The 15,546-nt window shown below is 57.2% G+C and overlaps 25 non-coding genes and 4 pseudogenes across 25 annotated transcripts; all 29 read left to right on the forward strand.

The window, feature by feature from the left end:
- The first annotated feature begins 218 nt into the window (after nt 1–218).
- Nucleotides 219–337, forward strand: LOC149850576 (5S ribosomal RNA). The gene has a single exon (XR_016437666.1). It is a non-coding gene; the product is annotated as a 5S ribosomal RNA (ribosomal RNA).
- A 423-nt stretch (nt 338–760) lies between these two features.
- On the forward strand, nt 761–879 carry LOC149850577 (5S ribosomal RNA). The gene has a single exon (XR_016435098.1). It is a non-coding gene; the product is annotated as a 5S ribosomal RNA (ribosomal RNA).
- Nucleotides 880–1,301: 422 nt separating this feature from the next.
- LOC149850578 (5S ribosomal RNA) lies at nt 1,302–1,420 on the forward strand. Its single transcript, XR_016434018.1, has one exon. It is a non-coding gene; the product is annotated as a 5S ribosomal RNA (ribosomal RNA).
- Nucleotides 1,421–1,843: 423 nt separating this feature from the next.
- LOC149850579 (5S ribosomal RNA) lies at nt 1,844–1,962 on the forward strand (annotated as a pseudogene).
- A 423-nt stretch (nt 1,963–2,385) lies between these two features.
- LOC149850580 (5S ribosomal RNA) lies at nt 2,386–2,504 on the forward strand. Its single transcript, XR_016434133.1, has one exon. It is a non-coding gene; the product is annotated as a 5S ribosomal RNA (ribosomal RNA).
- Nucleotides 2,505–2,927: 423 nt separating this feature from the next.
- LOC149850581 (5S ribosomal RNA) lies at nt 2,928–3,046 on the forward strand. Its single transcript, XR_016433795.1, has one exon. It is a non-coding gene; the product is annotated as a 5S ribosomal RNA (ribosomal RNA).
- A 423-nt stretch (nt 3,047–3,469) lies between these two features.
- Nucleotides 3,470–3,588, forward strand: LOC149850582 (5S ribosomal RNA). The gene has a single exon (XR_016425744.1). It is a non-coding gene; the product is annotated as a 5S ribosomal RNA (ribosomal RNA).
- A 410-nt stretch (nt 3,589–3,998) lies between these two features.
- Nucleotides 3,999–4,117, forward strand: LOC149850583 (5S ribosomal RNA). Its single transcript, XR_016437677.1, has one exon. It is a non-coding gene; the product is annotated as a 5S ribosomal RNA (ribosomal RNA).
- A 423-nt stretch (nt 4,118–4,540) lies between these two features.
- Nucleotides 4,541–4,659, forward strand: LOC149850584 (5S ribosomal RNA). The gene has a single exon (XR_016435100.1). It is a non-coding gene; the product is annotated as a 5S ribosomal RNA (ribosomal RNA).
- A 422-nt stretch (nt 4,660–5,081) lies between these two features.
- Nucleotides 5,082–5,200, forward strand: LOC149850585 (5S ribosomal RNA). Its single transcript, XR_016427084.1, has one exon. It is a non-coding gene; the product is annotated as a 5S ribosomal RNA (ribosomal RNA).
- Nucleotides 5,201–5,623: 423 nt separating this feature from the next.
- LOC149850586 (5S ribosomal RNA) lies at nt 5,624–5,742 on the forward strand (annotated as a pseudogene).
- A 423-nt stretch (nt 5,743–6,165) lies between these two features.
- Nucleotides 6,166–6,284, forward strand: LOC149850587 (5S ribosomal RNA). Its single transcript, XR_016433796.1, has one exon. It is a non-coding gene; the product is annotated as a 5S ribosomal RNA (ribosomal RNA).
- Nucleotides 6,285–6,707: 423 nt separating this feature from the next.
- On the forward strand, nt 6,708–6,826 carry LOC149850588 (5S ribosomal RNA). The gene has a single exon (XR_016425747.1). It is a non-coding gene; the product is annotated as a 5S ribosomal RNA (ribosomal RNA).
- Nucleotides 6,827–7,236: 410 nt separating this feature from the next.
- Nucleotides 7,237–7,355, forward strand: LOC149850589 (5S ribosomal RNA). Its single transcript, XR_016437688.1, has one exon. It is a non-coding gene; the product is annotated as a 5S ribosomal RNA (ribosomal RNA).
- Nucleotides 7,356–7,778: 423 nt separating this feature from the next.
- LOC149850590 (5S ribosomal RNA) lies at nt 7,779–7,897 on the forward strand. The gene has a single exon (XR_016435101.1). It is a non-coding gene; the product is annotated as a 5S ribosomal RNA (ribosomal RNA).
- Nucleotides 7,898–8,319: 422 nt separating this feature from the next.
- On the forward strand, nt 8,320–8,438 carry LOC149850591 (5S ribosomal RNA). Its single transcript, XR_016427085.1, has one exon. It is a non-coding gene; the product is annotated as a 5S ribosomal RNA (ribosomal RNA).
- Nucleotides 8,439–8,861: 423 nt separating this feature from the next.
- LOC149850592 (5S ribosomal RNA) lies at nt 8,862–8,980 on the forward strand (annotated as a pseudogene).
- A 423-nt stretch (nt 8,981–9,403) lies between these two features.
- Nucleotides 9,404–9,522, forward strand: LOC149850593 (5S ribosomal RNA). The gene has a single exon (XR_016434134.1). It is a non-coding gene; the product is annotated as a 5S ribosomal RNA (ribosomal RNA).
- A 423-nt stretch (nt 9,523–9,945) lies between these two features.
- LOC149850594 (5S ribosomal RNA) lies at nt 9,946–10,064 on the forward strand. The gene has a single exon (XR_016433797.1). It is a non-coding gene; the product is annotated as a 5S ribosomal RNA (ribosomal RNA).
- Nucleotides 10,065–10,487: 423 nt separating this feature from the next.
- On the forward strand, nt 10,488–10,606 carry LOC149850595 (5S ribosomal RNA). Its single transcript, XR_016425749.1, has one exon. It is a non-coding gene; the product is annotated as a 5S ribosomal RNA (ribosomal RNA).
- Nucleotides 10,607–11,016: 410 nt separating this feature from the next.
- LOC149850596 (5S ribosomal RNA) lies at nt 11,017–11,135 on the forward strand. The gene has a single exon (XR_016437699.1). It is a non-coding gene; the product is annotated as a 5S ribosomal RNA (ribosomal RNA).
- A 423-nt stretch (nt 11,136–11,558) lies between these two features.
- Nucleotides 11,559–11,677, forward strand: LOC149850597 (5S ribosomal RNA). Its single transcript, XR_016435103.1, has one exon. It is a non-coding gene; the product is annotated as a 5S ribosomal RNA (ribosomal RNA).
- Nucleotides 11,678–12,099: 422 nt separating this feature from the next.
- Nucleotides 12,100–12,218, forward strand: LOC149850598 (5S ribosomal RNA). The gene has a single exon (XR_016427086.1). It is a non-coding gene; the product is annotated as a 5S ribosomal RNA (ribosomal RNA).
- Nucleotides 12,219–12,641: 423 nt separating this feature from the next.
- On the forward strand, nt 12,642–12,760 carry LOC149850599 (5S ribosomal RNA; annotated as a pseudogene).
- Nucleotides 12,761–13,183: 423 nt separating this feature from the next.
- Nucleotides 13,184–13,302, forward strand: LOC149850600 (5S ribosomal RNA). Its single transcript, XR_016434137.1, has one exon. It is a non-coding gene; the product is annotated as a 5S ribosomal RNA (ribosomal RNA).
- A 423-nt stretch (nt 13,303–13,725) lies between these two features.
- Nucleotides 13,726–13,844, forward strand: LOC149850601 (5S ribosomal RNA). The gene has a single exon (XR_016425750.1). It is a non-coding gene; the product is annotated as a 5S ribosomal RNA (ribosomal RNA).
- Nucleotides 13,845–14,254: 410 nt separating this feature from the next.
- On the forward strand, nt 14,255–14,373 carry LOC149850602 (5S ribosomal RNA). The gene has a single exon (XR_016437710.1). It is a non-coding gene; the product is annotated as a 5S ribosomal RNA (ribosomal RNA).
- A 423-nt stretch (nt 14,374–14,796) lies between these two features.
- On the forward strand, nt 14,797–14,915 carry LOC149850603 (5S ribosomal RNA). The gene has a single exon (XR_016435106.1). It is a non-coding gene; the product is annotated as a 5S ribosomal RNA (ribosomal RNA).
- A 422-nt stretch (nt 14,916–15,337) lies between these two features.
- On the forward strand, nt 15,338–15,456 carry LOC149850604 (5S ribosomal RNA). The gene has a single exon (XR_016427089.1). It is a non-coding gene; the product is annotated as a 5S ribosomal RNA (ribosomal RNA).
- Nucleotides 15,457–15,546: the final 90 nt, after the last annotated feature.

Here is a 15,546-nt window from a genome sequence, read left to right on the forward strand (position 1 = left end):
ACTTGGCACGCCGATGTCGAAATTCGGCGATTTTCCTGGCCACGGAAAGCTCGTTCCGCTGGCTACGACGTGACGAACAGACGAAGTCGGTTCGGGACCGTTTTAGATGCCGTTTAAGATCATTTCGGGCGTTTCTATGATGACTAGTCGGTTTGTGCGTTGCGGCCCCCACGGCTCCCGCGTGAGGCATAAGAGCATTTTTTCGCGCAACATGTAACGGGTGCGATCATACCAGCACTAAAGCACCGGATCCCATCAGAACTCTGAAGTTAAGCGTGCTTGAGCGAGAGTAGTACTGGGATGGGTGACCTCCTGGGAAGTCCTTGTGTTGCACTCTCTTTTTGCCTTCGGCGCTTTTTTGTCGTCGGCACCAACCTCCGACCTTCTTTTCACTTCCCGCAACACACCGTATCTGATCCATCGAGGTCTTCTGCTTCCCTTTCACCCTCGCCTTGCGCGCCGCAGCGCCGGCACCCGACACGAGCCGCGGCGTGCGACAAACGCAGCAGTTCCGGCTCGCCGGACCGTAACTTGGCACGCCGATGTCGAAATTCGGCGATTTTCCTGCCCACGGAAAGCACGTTCTGCTGGCTACGACGTGACGAACAGACGAAGTCGGTTCGGGACCGTTTCGGATGCCGTTTAAGCTCATTTCGGGCGTTTTTCGGGGCCGTTTTTATGACGGCTAGTCGGTTGGTGCGTTGCGGCCCCCACGGCTCCCGCGTGAGGCATAAGAGCATTTTTTCGCGCAACATGTAACGGGTGCGATCACACTAGCACTAAAGCACCGGATCCCATCAGAACTCTGAAGTTAAGCGTGCTTGGGCGAGAGTAGTACTGGGATGGGTGACCTCCTGGGAAGTCCTCGTGTTGCACTCTTTTTTTGCCTTCGGCGCTTTTTTGTCGTCGGCACCAACCTCCGACCTTCTTTTCACTTCCCGCAACACACCGTATCTGATCCATCGAGGTCTTCTGCTTCCCTTTCACCCTCGCCTTGCGCGCCGCAGCGCCGGCACCCGACACGAGCCGCGGCGTGCGACAAACGCAGCAGTTCCGGCTCGCCGGACCGTAACTTGGCACGCCGATGTCGAAATTCGGCGATTTTCCTGGCCACGGAAAGCACGTTCCGCTGGCTACGACGTCACGAACAGACGAAGTCGGTTCGGGACCGTTTCAGATGCCGTTTAAGCTCGTTTCGGGCGTTTTTCGGGGCGTTTCTATGACGGCTAGTCGGTTTGTGCGTTGCGGCCCCCACGGCTCCCGCGTGAGGCATAAGAGCATTTTTTCGCGCAACATGTAACGGGTGCGATCATACCAGCACTAAAGCACCGGATTCCATCAGAACTCCAAAGTTAAGCGTGCTTGGGCGAGAGTAGTACTGGGATGGGTGACCTCCTGGGAAGTCCTCGTGTTGCACTCTCTTTTTGCCTTCGGCGCTTTTTTGTCGTCGGCACCAACCTCCGACCTTCTTTTCACTTCCCGCAACACACCGTATCTGATCCATCGAGGTCTTCTGCTTCCCTTTCACCCTCGCCTTGCGCGCCGCAGCGCCGGCACCCGACACGAGCCGCGGCGTGCGACAAAAGCAGCAGTTCCGGCTCTCCGGACCGTAACTTGGCACGCCGATGTCGGAATTCGGCGATTTTCGTGGCCACGGAAAGCTCGTTCCGCTGGCTACGACGTGGCGAACAGACAAAGTCGGTTCGGGACCGTTTCGGATGCCGTTTAAGCGCGTTTCGGTCGTTTTTCGGGGTCGTTTCTATGACGGCTAGTCGGTTCGTGCGTTGCGGCCCCCACGGCTCCCGCGTGAGGCATAAGAGCATTTTTTCGCGCAACATGTAACGGGTGCGATCATACCAGTTCTAAAGAACCGGATCCCATCAGAACTTCGAAGTTAAGCATGCTTGGGCGAGAGTAGTACTGGGATGGGTGACCTCCTGGGAAGTCCTCGTGTTGCACTCTCTTTTTGCCTTCGACGCTTTTTTGTGGTCGGCACCAACCTCCGACGTTCTTTTCACTTACCGCAACACACCGTATCTGATCCATCGAGGTCTTCTGCTTCCCTTTCACCCTCGCCTTGCGCGCCGCAGCGCCGACACCCGACACGAGCCGCGGCGTGCGACAAAAGCAGCAGTTCCGGCTCGCCGGACCGTAACTTGGCACGCCGATGTCGGAATTCGGCGATTTTTGTGGCCACGGAAAGCTCGTTCCGCTGGCTACGACGTGGCGAACAGACGAAGTCGGTTCGGGACCGTTTCGGATGCCGTGTAAGCTAGTTTCAGTCATTTTTCGGGGCCGTTTCTATGACGGCTAGTCGGTTCGTGCGTTGCGGCCCCCACGGCTCCCGCGTGAGGCATAAGAGCATTTTTTCGCGCAACATGTAACGTGTGCGATCATACCAGCACTAAAGCACCGGATCCCATCAGAACTCCGAAGTTAAGCGTGCTTGGGCGAGAGTATTACTGGAATGGGTGACCTCCTGGGAAGTCCTCGTGTTGCACTCTCTATTTACCTTCGGCGCTTTTTTGTCGTCGGCACCAACCTCCGACCTTCTTTTCACTTACCGCAACACACCGTATCTGATCCATCAAGGTCTTCTGCTTCCCTTTCACCCTCGCCTTGCGCGCCGCAGCGCCCGCACCCGACACGAGCCGCGGCGTGCGACAAAAGCAGCAGTTCCGGCTCTCCGGACTGTAACTTGGCACACCGATGTCGGAATTCGGCGATTTTCGTGGCCACGGAAAGCTCGTTCCGCTGACTACGACGTGGCGAACAGACGAAGTCGGTTCGGGACCGTTTCGGATGCCGTTTAAGCTAGTTTCAGTCGTTTTTCGGGGCCGTTTCTATGACGGCTAGTCGGTTCGTGCGTTGCGGCCCCCACGGCTCCCGCGTGAGGCATAAGAGCATTTTTTCGCGCAACATGTAACGTGTGCGATCATAGCAGCACTAAAGCACCGGATCCCATCAGAACTCCGAAGTTAAGCGTGCTTGGGCGAGAGTAGTACTGGAATGGGTGACCTCCTGGGAAGTCCTCGTGTTGCACTCTCTATTTACCTTCGGCGCTTTTTTGTCGTCGGCACCAACCTCCGACCTTCTTTTCACTTACCGCAACACACCGTATCTGATCCATCAAGGTCTTCTGCTTCCCTTTCACCCTCGCCTTGCGCGCCGCAGCGCCCGCACCCGACACGAGCCGCGGCGTGCGACAAAAGCAGCAGTTCCGGCTCTCCGGACTGTAACTTGGCACACCGATGTCGGAATTCGGCGATTTTCGTGGCCACGGAAAGCTCGTTCCGCTGGCTACGACGTGGCGAACAGACGAAGTCGGTTCGGGACCGTTTCGGATGCCGTTTAAGCTCATTTCGGGCGTTTTTCGGGGCCGTTTTTATGACGGCTAGTCGGTTCGTGCGTTGCGGCCCCCACGGCTCCCGCGTGAGGCATAAGAGCATTTTTTCGCGCAACATGTAACGGGTGCGATCACACTAGCACTAAAGCACCGGATCCCATTAGAACTCTGAAGTTAAGCGTGCTTGGGCGAGAGTAGTACTGGGATGGGTGACCTCCTGGGAAGTCCTCGTGTTGCACTCTCTTTTTGCCTTCGGCGCTTTTTTGTCGTCGGCACCAACCTCCGACCTTCTTTTCACTTCCCGCAACACACCGTATCTGATCCATCGAGGTCTTCTGCTTCCCTTTCACCCTCGCCTTGCGCGCCGCAGCGCCGGCACCCGACACGAGCCGCGGCGTGCGACAAACGCAGCAGTTCCGGCTCGCCAGACCGTAACTTGGCACGCCGATGTCGAAATTCGGCGATTTTCCTGGCCACGGAAAGCTCGTTCCGCTGGCTACGACGTGACGAACAGACGAAGTCGGTTCGGGACCGTTTTAGATGCCGTTTAAGATCATTTCGGGCGTTTCTATGATGACTAGTCGGTTTGTGCGTTGCGGCCCCCACGGCTCCCGCGTGAGGCATAAGAGCATTTTTTCGCGCAACATGTAACGGGTGCGATCATACCAGCACTAAAGCACCGGATCCCATCAGAACTCTGAAGTTAAGCGTGCTTGAGCGAGAGTAGTACTGGGATGGGTGACCTCCTGGGAAGTCCTTGTGTTGCACTCTCTTTTTGCCTTCGGCGCTTTTTTGTCGTCGGCACCAACCTCCGACCTTCTTTTCACTTCCCGCAACACACCGTATCTGATCCATCGAGGTCTTCTGCTTCCCTTTCACCCTCGCCTTGCGCGCCGCAGCGCCGGCACCCGACACGAGCCGCGGCGTGCGACAAACGCAGCAGTTCCGGCTCGCCGGACCGTAACTTGGCACGCCGATGTCGAAATTCGGCGATTTTCCTGCCCACGGAAAGCACGTTCTGCTGGCTACGACGTGACGAACAGACGAAGTCGGTTCGGGACCGTTTCGGATGCCGTTTAAGCTCATTTCGGGCGTTTTTCGGGGCCGTTTTTATGACGGCTAGTCGGTTCGTGCGTTGCGGCCCCCACGGCTCCCGCGTGAGGCATAAGAGCATTTTTTCGCGCAACATGTAACGGGTGCGATCACACTAGCACTAAAGCACCGGATCCCATCAGAACTCTGAAGTTAAGCGTGCTTGGGCGAGAGTAGTACTGGGATGGGTGACCTCCTGGGAAGTCCTCGTGTTGCACTCTTTTTTTGCCTTCGGCGCTTTTTTGTCGTCGGCACCAACCTCCGACCTTCTTTTCACTTCCCGCAACACACCGTATCTGATCCATCGAGGTCTTCTGCTTCCCTTTCACCCTCGCCTTGCGCGCCGCAGCGCCGGCACCCGACACGAGCCGCGGCGTGCGACAAACGCAGCAGTTCCGGCTCGCCGGACCGTAACTTGGCACGCCGATGTCGAAATTCGGCGATTTTCCTGGCCACGGAAAGCACGTTCCGCTGGCTACGACGTCACGAACAGACGAAGTCGGTTCGGGACCGTTTCAGATGCCGTTTAAGCTCGTTTCGGGCGTTTTTCGGGGCGTTTCTATGACGGCTAGTCGGTTTGTGCGTTGCGGCCCCCACGGCTCCCGCGTGAGGCATAAGAGCATTTTTTCGCGCAACATGTAACGGGTGCGATCATACCAGCACTAAAGCACCGGATTCCATCAGAACTCCGAAGTTAAGCGTGCTTGGGCGAGAGTAGTACTGGGATGGGTGACCTCCTGGGAAGTCCTCGTGTTGCACTCTCTTTTTGCCTTCGGCGCTTTTTTGTCGTCGGCACCAACCTCCGACCTTCTTTTCACTTCCCGCAACACACCGTATCTGATCCATCGAGGTCTTCTGCTTCCCTTTCACCCTCGCCTTGCGCGCCGCAGCGCCGGCACCCGACACGAGCCGCGGCGTGCGACAAAAGCAGCAGTTCCGGCTCTCCGGACCGTAACTTGGCACGCCGATGTCGGAATTCGGCGATTTTCGTGGCCACAGAAAGCTCGTTCCGCTGGCTACGACGTGGCGAACAGACAAAGTCGGTTCGGGACCGTTTCGGATGCCGTTTAAGCGCGTTTCGGTCGTTTTTCGGGGTCGTTTCTATGACGGCTAGTCGGTTCGTGCGTTGCGGCCCCCACGGCTCCCGCGTGAGGCATAAGAGCATTTTTTCGCGCAACATGTAACGGGTGCGATCATACCAGTTCTAAAGAACCGGATCCCATCAGAACTTCGAAGTTAAGCATGCTTGGGCGAGAGTAGTACTGGGATGGGTGACCTCCTGGGAAGTCCTCGTGTTGCACTCTCTTTTTGCCTTCGACGCTTTTTTGTGGTCGGCACCAACCTCCGACGTTCTTTTCACTTACCGCAACACACCGTATCTGATCCATCGAGGTCTTCTGCTTCCCTTTCACCCTCGCCTTGCGCGCCGCAGCGCCGACACCCGACACGAGCCGCGGCGTGCGACAAAAGCAGCAGTTCCGGCTCGCCGGACCGTAACTTGGCACGCCGATGTCGGAATTCGGCGATTTTTGTGGCCACGGAAAGCTCGTTCCGCTGACTACGACGTGGCGAACAGACGAAGTCGGTTCGGGACCGTTTCGGATGCCGTTTAAGCTAGTTTCAGTCGTTTTTCGGGGCCGTTTCTATGACGGCTAGTCGGTTCGTGCGTTGCGGCCCCCACGGCTCCCGCGTGAGGCATAAGAGCATTTTTTCGCGCAACATGTAACGTGTGCGATCATAGCAGCACTAAAGCACCGGATCCCATCAGAACTCCGAAGTTAAGCGTGCTTGGGCGAGAGTAGTACTGGAATGGGTGACCTCCTGGGAAGTCCTCGTGTTGCACTCTCTATTTACCTTCGGCGCTTTTTTGTCGTCGGCACCAACCTCCGACCTTCTTTTCACTTACCGCAACACACCGTATCTGATCCATCAAGGTCTTCTGCTTCCCTTTCACCCTCGCCTTGCGCGCCGCAGCGCCCGCACCCGACACGAGCCGCGGCGTGCGACAAAAGCAGCAGTTCCGGCTCTCCGGACTGTAACTTGGCACACCGATGTCGGAATTCGGCGATTTTCGTGGCCACGGAAAGCTCGTTCCGCTGGCTACGACGTGGCGAACAGACGAAGTCGGTTCGGGACCGTTTCGGATGCCGTTTAAGCTCATTTCGGGCGTTTTTCGGGGCCGTTTTTATGACGGCTAGTCGGTTCGTGCGTTGCGGCCCCCACGGCTCCCGCGTGAGGCATAAGAGCATTTTTTCGCGCAACATGTAACGGGTGCGATCACACTAGCACTAAAGCACCGGATCCCATTAGAACTCTGAAGTTAAGCGTGCTTGGGCGAGAGTAGTACTGGGATGGGTGACCTCCTGGGAAGTCCTCGTGTTGCACTCTCTTTTTGCCTTCGGCGCTTTTTTGTCGTCGGCACCAACCTCCGACCTTCTTTTCACTTCCCGCAACACACCGTATCTGATCCATCGAGGTCTTCTGCTTCCCTTTCACCCTCGCCTTGCGCGCCGCAGCGCCGGCACCCGACACGAGCCGCGGCGTGCGACAAACGCAGCAGTTCCGGCTCGCCAGACCGTAACTTGGCACGCCGATGTCGAAATTCGGCGATTTTCCTGGCCACGGAAAGCTCGTTCCGCTGGCTACGACGTGACGAACAGACGAAGTCGGTTCGGGACCGTTTTAGATGCCGTTTAAGATCATTTCGGGCGTTTCTATGATGACTAGTCGGTTTGTGCGTTGCGGCCCCCACGGCTCCCGCGTGAGGCATAAGAGCATTTTTTCGCGCAACATGTAACGGGTGCGATCATACCAGCACTAAAGCACCGGATCCCATCAGAACTCTGAAGTTAAGCGTGCTTGAGCGAGAGTAGTACTGGGATGGGTGACCTCCTGGGAAGTCCTTGTGTTGCACTCTCTTTTTGCCTTCGGCGCTTTTTTGTCGTCGGCACCAACCTCCGACCTTCTTTTCACTTCCCGCAACACACCGTATCTGATCCATCGAGGTCTTCTGCTTCCCTTTCACCCTCGCCTTGCGCGCCGCAGCGCCGGCACCCGACACGAGCCGCGGCGTGCGACAAACGCAGCAGTTCCGGCTCGCCGGACCGTAACTTGGCACGCCGATGTCGAAATTCGGCGATTTTCCTGCCCACGGAAAGCACGTTCTGCTGGCTACGACGTGACGAACAGACGAAGTCGGTTCGGGACCGTTTCGGATGCCGTTTAAGCTCATTTCGGGCGTTTTTCGGGGCCGTTTTTATGACGGCTAGTCGGTTCGTGCGTTGCGGCCCCCACGGCTCCCGCGTGAGGCATAAGAGCATTTTTTCGCGCAACATGTAACGGGTGCGATCACACTAGCACTAAAGCACCGGATCCCATCAGAACTCTGAAGTTAAGCGTGCTTGGGCGAGAGTAGTACTGGGATGGGTGACCTCCTGGGAAGTCCTCGTGTTGCACTCTTTTTTTGCCTTCGGCGCTTTTTTGTCGTCGGCACCAACCTCCGACCTTCTTTTCACTTCCCGCAACACACCGTATCTGATCCATCGAGGTCTTCTGCTTCCCTTTCACCCTCGCCTTGCGCGCCGCAGCGCCGGCACCCGACACGAGCCGCGGCGTGCGACAAACGCAGCAGTTCCGGCTCGCCGGACCGTAACTTGGCACGCCGATGTCGAAATTCGGCGATTTTCCTGGCCACGGAAAGCACGTTCCGCTGGCTACGACGTGACGAACAGACGAAGTCGGTTCGGGACCGTTTCAGATGCCGTTTAAGCTCGTTTCGGGCGTTTTTCGGGGCGTTTCTATGACGGCTAGTCGGTTTGTGCGTTGCGGCCCCCACGGCTCCCGCGTGAGGCATAAGAGCATTTTTTCGCGCAACATGTAACGGGTGCGATCATACCAGCACTAAAGCACCGGATTCCATCAGAACTCCGAAGTTAAGCGTGCTTGGGCGAGAGTAGTACTGGGATGGGTGACCTCCTGGGAAGTCCTCGTGTTGCACTCTCTTTTTGCCTTCGGCGCTTTTTTGTCGTCGGCACCAACCTCCGACCTTCTTTTCACTTCCCGCAACACACCGTATCTGATCCATCGAGGTCTTCTGCTTCCCTTTCACCCTCGCCTTGCGCGCCACAGCGCCGGCACCCGACACGAGCCGCGGCGTGCGACAAAAGCAGCAGTTCCGGCTCTCCGGACCGTAACTTGGCACGCCGATATCGGAATTCGGCGATTTTCGTGGCCACGGAAAGCTCGTTCCGCTGGCTACGACGTGGCGAACAGACAAAGTCGGTTCGGGACCGTTTCGGATGCCGTTTAAGCGCGTTTCGGTCGTTTTTCGGGGTCGTTTCTATGACGGCTAGTCGGTTCGTGCGTTGCGGCCCCCACGGCTCCCGCGTGAGGCATAAGAGCATTTTTTCGCGCAACATGTAACGGGTGCGATCATACCAGTTCTAAAGAACCGGATCCCATCAGAACTTCGAAGTTAAGCATGCTTGGGCGAGAGTAGTACTGGGATGGGTGACCTCCTGGGAAGTCCTCGTGTTGCACTCTCTTTTTGCCTTCGACGCTTTTTTGTGGTCGGCACCAACCTCCGACGTTCTTTTCACTTACCGCAACACACCGTATCTGATCCATCGAGGTCTTCTGCTTCCCTTTCACCCTCGCCTTGCGCGCCGCAGCGCCGACACCCGACACGAGCCGCGGCGTGCGACAAAAGCAGCAGTTCCGGCTCGCCGGACCGTAACTTGGCACGCCGATGTCGGAATTCGGCGATTTTTGTGGCCACGGAAAGCTCGTTCCGCTGGCTACGACGTGGCGAACAGACGAAGTCGGTTCGGGACCGTTTCGGATGCCGTGTAAGCTAGTTTCAGTCATTTTTCGGGGCCGTTTCTATGACGGCTAGTCGGTTCGTGCGTTGCGGCCCCCACGGCTCCCGCGTGAGGCATAAGAGCATTTTTTCGCGCAACATGTAACGTGTGCGATCATACCAGCACTAAAGCACCGGATCCCATCAGAACTCCGAAGTTAAGCGTGCTTGGGCGAGAGTATTACTGGAATGGGTGACCTCCTGGGAAGTCCTCGTGTTGCACTCTCTATTTACCTTCGGCGCTTTTTTGTCGTCGGCACCAACCTCCGACCTTCTTTTCACTTACCGCAACACACCGTATCTGATCCATCAAGGTCTTCTGCTTCCCTTTCACCCTCGCCTTGCGCGCCGCAGCGCCCGCACCCGACACGAGCCGCGGCGTGCGACAAAAGCAGCAGTTCCGGCTCTCCGGACTGTAACTTGGCACACCGATGTCGGAATTCGGCGATTTTCGTGGCCACGGAAAGCTCGTTCCGCTGGCTACGACGTGGCGAACAGACGAAGTCGGTTCGGGACCGTTTCGGATGCCGTTTAAGCTAGTTTCAGTCGTTTTTCGGGGCCGTTTCTATGACGGCTAGTCGGTTCGTGCGTTGCGGCCCCCACGGCTCCCGCGTGAGGCATAAGAGCATTTTTTCGCGCAACATGTAACGTGTGCGATCATAGCAGCACTAAAGCACCGGATCCCATCAGAACTCCGAAGTTAAGCGTGCTTGGGCGAGAGTAGTACTGGAATGGGTGACCTCCTGGGAAGTCCTCGTGTTGCACTCTCTATTTACCTTCGGCGCTTTTTTGTCGTCGGCACCAACCTCCGACCTTCTTTTCACTTACCGCAACACACCGTATCTGATCCATCAAGGTCTTCTGCTTCCCTTTCACCCTCGCCTTGCGCGCCGCAGCGCCCGCACCCGACACGAGCCGCGGCGTGCGACAAAAGCAGCAGTTCCGGCTCTCCGGACTGTAACTTGGCACACCGATGTCGGAATTCGGCGATTTTCGTGGCCACGGAAAGCTCGTTCCGCTGGCTACGACGTGGCGAACAGACGAAGTCGGTTCGGGACCGTTTCGGATGCCGTTTAAGCTCATTTCGGGCGTTTTTCGGGGCCGTTTTTATGACGGCTAGTCGGTTCGTGCGTTGCGGCCCCCACGGCTCCCGCGTGAGGCATAAGAGCATTTTTTCGCGCAACATGTAACGGGTGCGATCACACTAGCACTAAAGCACCGGATCCCATTAGAACTCTGAAGTTAAGCGTGCTTGGGCGAGAGTAGTACTGGGATGGGTGACCTCCTGGGAAGTCCTCGTGTTGCACTCTCTTTTTGCCTTCGGCGCTTTTTTGTCGTCGGCACCAACCTCCGACCTTCTTTTCACTTCCCGCAACACACCGTATCTGATCCATCGAGGTCTTCTGCTTCCCTTTCACCCTCGCCTTGCGCGCCGCAGCGCCGGCACCCGACACGAGCCGCGGCGTGCGACAAACGCAGCAGTTCCGGCTCGCCAGACCGTAACTTGGCACGCCGATGTCGAAATTCGGCGATTTTCCTGGCCACGGAAAGCTCGTTCCGCTGGCTACGACGTGACGAACAGACGAAGTCGGTTCGGGACCGTTTTAGATGCCGTTTAAGATCATTTCGGGCGTTTCTATGATGACTAGTCGGTTTGTGCGTTGCGGCCCCCACGGCTCCCGCGTGAGGCATAAGAGCATTTTTTCGCGCAACATGTAACGGGTGCGATCATACCAGCACTAAAGCACCGGATCCCATCAGAACTCTGAAGTTAAGCGTGCTTGAGCGAGAGTAGTACTGGGATGGGTGACCTCCTGGGAAGTCCTTGTGTTGCACTCTCTTTTTGCCTTCGGCGCTTTTTTGTCGTCGGCACCAACCTCCGACCTTCTTTTCACTTCCCGCAACACACCGTATCTGATCCATCGAGGTCTTCTGCTTCCCTTTCACCCTCGCCTTGCGCGCCGCAGCGCCGGCACCCGACACGAGCCGCGGCGTGCGACAAACGCAGCAGTTCCGGCTCGCCGGACCGTAACTTGGCACGCCGATGTCGAAATTCGGCGATTTTCCTGCCCACGGAAAGCACGTTCTGCTGGCTACGACGTGACGAACAGACGAAGTCGGTTCGGGACCGTTTCGGATGCCGTTTAAGCTCATTTCGGGCGTTTTTCGGGGCCGTTTTTATGACGGCTAGTCGGTTCGTGCGTTGCGGCCCCCACGGCTCCCGCGTGAGGCATAAGAGCATTTTTTCGCGCAACATGTAACGGGTGCGATCACACTAGCACTAAAGCACCGGATCCCATCAGAACTCTGAAGTTAAGCGTGCTTGGGCGAGAGTAGTACTGGGATGGGTGACCTCCTGGGAAGTCCTCGTGTTGCACTCTTTTTTTGCCTTCGGCGCTTTTTTGTCGTCGGCACCAACCTCCGACCTTCTTTTCACTTCCCGCAACACACCGTATCTGATCCATCGAGGTCTTCTGCTTCCCTTTCACCCTCGCCTTGCGCGCCGCAGCGCCGGCACCCGACACGAGCCGCGGCGTGCGACAAACGCAGCAGTTCCGGCTCGCCGGACCGTAACTTGGCACGCCGATGTCGAAATTCGGCGATTTTCCTGGCCACGGAAAGCACGTTCCGCTGGCTACGACGTGACGAACAGACGAAGTCGGTTCGGGACCGTTTCAGATGCCGTTTAAGCTCGTTTCGGGCGTTTTTCGGGGCGTTTCTATGACGGCTAGTCGGTTTGTGCGTTGCGGCCCCCACGGCTCCCGCGTGAGGCATAAGAGCATTTTTTCGCGCAACATGTAACGGGTGCGATCATACCAGCACTAAAGCACCGGATTCCATCAGAACTCCGAAGTTAAGCGTGCTTGGGCGAGAGTAGTACTGGGATGGGTGACCTCCTGGGAAGTCCTCGTGTTGCACTCTCTTTTTGCCTTCGGCGCTTTTTTGTCGTCGGCACCAACCTCCGACCTTCTTTTCACTTCCCGCAACACACCGTATCTGATCCATCGAGGTCTTCTGCTTCCCTTTCACCCTCGCCTTGCGCGCCGCAGCGCCGGCACCCGACACGAGCCGCGGCGTGCGACAAAAGCAGCAGTTCCGGCTCTCCGGACCGTAACTTGGCACGCCGATGTCGGAATTCGGCGATTTTCGTGGCCACGGAAAGCTCGTTCCGCTGGCTACGACGTGGCGAACAGACAAAGTCGGTTCGGGACCGTTTCGGATGCCGTTTAAGCGCGTTTCGGTCGTTTTTCGGGGTCGTTTCTATGACGGCTAGTCGGTTCGTGCGTTGCGGCCCCCACGGCTCCCGCGTGAGGCATAAGAGCATTTTTTCGCGCAACATGTATCGGGTGCGATCATACCAGTTCTAAAGAACCGGATCCCATCAGAACTTCGAAGTTAAGCATGCTTGGGCGAGAGTAGTACTGGGATGGGTGACCTCCTGGGAAGTCCTCGTGTTGCACTCTCTTTTTGCCTTCGACGCTTTTTTGTGGTCGGCACCAACCTCCGACCTTCTTTTCACTTACCGCAACACACCGTATCTGATCCATCGAGGTCTTCTGCTTCCCTTTCACCCTCGCCTTGCGCGCCGCAGCGCCGACACCCGACACGAGCCGCGGCGTGCGACAAAAGCAGCAGTTCCGGCTCGCCGGACCGTAACTTGGCACGCCGATGTCGGAATTCGGCGATTTTTGTGGCCACGGAAAGCTCGTTCCGCTGGCTACGACGTGGCGAACAGACGAAGTCGGTTCGGGACCGTTTCGGATGCCGTTTAAGCTAGTTTCAGTCATTTTTCGGGGCCGTTTCTATGACGGCTAGTCGGTTCGTGCGTTGCGGCCCCCACGGCTCCCGCGTGAGGCATAAGAGCATTTTTTCGCGCAACATGTAACGTGTGCGATCATACCAGCACTAAAGCACCGGATCCCATCAGAACTCCGAAGTTAAGCGTGCTTGGGCGAGAGTATTACTGGAATGGGTGACCTCCTGGGAAGTCCTCGTGTTGCACTCTCTATTTACCTTCGGCGCTTTTTTGTCGTCGGCACCAACCTCCGACCTTCTTTTCACTTACCGCAACACACCGTATCTGATCCATCAAGGTCTTCTGCTTCCCTTTCACCCTCGCCTTGCGCGCCGCAGCGCCCGCACCCGACACGAGCCGCGGCGTGCGACAAAAGCAGCAGTTCCGGCTCTCCGGACTGTAACTTGGCACACCGATGTCAGAATTCGGCGATTTTCGTGGCCACGGAAAGCTCGTTCCGCTGGCTACGACGTGGCGAACAGACGAAGTCGGCTCGGGACCGTTTCGGATGCCGTTTAAGCTCATTTCGGGCGTTTTTCGGGGCCGTTTTTATGACGGCTAGTCGGTTCGTGCGTTGCGGCCCCCACGGCTCCCGCGTGAGGCATAAGAGCATTTTTTCGCGCAACATGTAACGGGTGCGATCACACTAGCACTAAAGCACCGGATCCCATTAGAACTCTGAAGTTAAGCGTGCTTGGGCGAGAGTAGTACTGGGATGGGTGACCTCCTGGGAAGTCCTCGTGTTGCACTCTCTTTTTGCCTTCGGCGCTTTTTTGTCGTCGGCACCAACCTCCGACCTTCTTTTCACTTCCCGCAACACACCGTATCTGATCCATCGAGGTCTTCTGCTTCCCTTTCACCCTCGCCTTGCGCGCCGCAGCGCCGGCACCCGACACGAGCCGCGGCGTGCGACAAACGCAGCAGTTCCGGCTCGCCAGACCGTAACTTGGCACGCCGATGTCGAAATTCGGCGATTTTCCTGGCCACGGAAAGCTCGTTCCGCTGGCTACGACGTGACGAACAGACGAAGTCGGTTCGGGACCGTTTTAGATGCCGTTTAAGATCATTTCGGGCGTTTCTATGATGACTAGTCGGTTTGTGCGTTGCGGCCCCCACGGCTCCCGCGTGAGGCATAAGAGCATTTTTTCGCGCAACATGTAACGGGTGCGATCATACCAGCACTAAAGCACCGGATCCCATCAGAACTCTGAAGTTAAGCGTGCTTGAGCGAGAGTAGTACTGGGATGGGTGACCTCCTGGGAAGTCCTTGTGTTGCACTCTCTTTTTGCCTTCGGCGCTTTTTTGTCGTCGGCACCAACCTCCGACCTTCTTTTCACTTCCCGCAACACACCGTATCTGATCCATCGAGGTCTTCTGCTTCCCTTTCACCCTCGCCTTGCGCGCCGCAGCGCCGGCACCCGACACGAGCCGCGGCGTGCGACAAACGCAGCAGTTCCGGCTCGCCGGACCGTAACTTGGCACGCCGATGTCGAAATTCGGCGATTTTCCTGCCCACGGAAAGCACGTTCTGCTGGCTACGACGTGACGAACAGACGAAGTCGGTTCGGGACCGTTTCGGATGCCGTTTAAGCTCATTTCGGGCGTTTTTCGGGGCCGTTTTTATGACGGCTAGTCGGTTCGTGCGTTGCGGCCCCCACGGCTCCCGCGTGAGGCATAAGAGCATTTTTTCGCGCAACATGTAACGGGTGCGATCACACTAGCACTAAAGCACCGGATCCCATCAGAACTCTGAAGTTAAGCGTGCTTGGGCGAGAGTAGTACTGGGATGGGTGACCTCCTGGGAAGTCCTCGTGTTGCACTCTTTTTTTGCCTTCGGCGCTTTTTTGTCGTCGGCACCAACCTCCGACCTTCTTTTCACTTCCCGCAACACACCGTATCTGATCCATCGAGGTCTTCTGCTTCCCTTTCACCCTCGCCTTGCGCGCCGCAGCGCCGGCACCCGACACGAGCCGCGGCGTGCGACAAACGCAGCAGTTCCGGCTCGCCGGACCGTAACTTGGCACGCCGATGTCGAAATTCGGCGATTTTCCTGGCCACGGAAAGCACGTTCCGCTGGCTACGACGTGACGAACAGACGAAGTCGGTTCGGGACCGTTTCAGATGCCGTTTAAGCTCGTTTCGGGCGTTTTTCGGGGCGTTTCTATGACGGCTAGTCGGTTTGTGCGTTGCGGCCCCCACGGCTCCCGCGTGAGGCATAAGAGCATTTTTTCGCGCAACATGTAACGGGTGCGATCATACCAGCACTAAAGCACCGGATTCCATCAGAACTCCGAAGTTAAGCGTGCTTGGGCGAGAGTAGTACTGGGATGGGTGACCTCCTGGGAAGTCCTCGTGTTGCACTCTCTTTTTGCCTTCGGCGCTTTTTTGTCGTCGGCACCAACCTCCGACCTTCTTTTCACTTCCCGCAACACACCGTATCTGATCCATCGAGGT

This window comes from Nuphar pumila, chromosome 1, assembly GCF_984573655.1.
Source record: "Nuphar pumila chromosome 1, dmNupPumi1.hap1.1, whole genome shotgun sequence".
Lineage (NCBI taxonomy): Eukaryota > Viridiplantae > Streptophyta > Magnoliopsida > Nymphaeales > Nymphaeaceae > Nuphar > Nuphar pumila.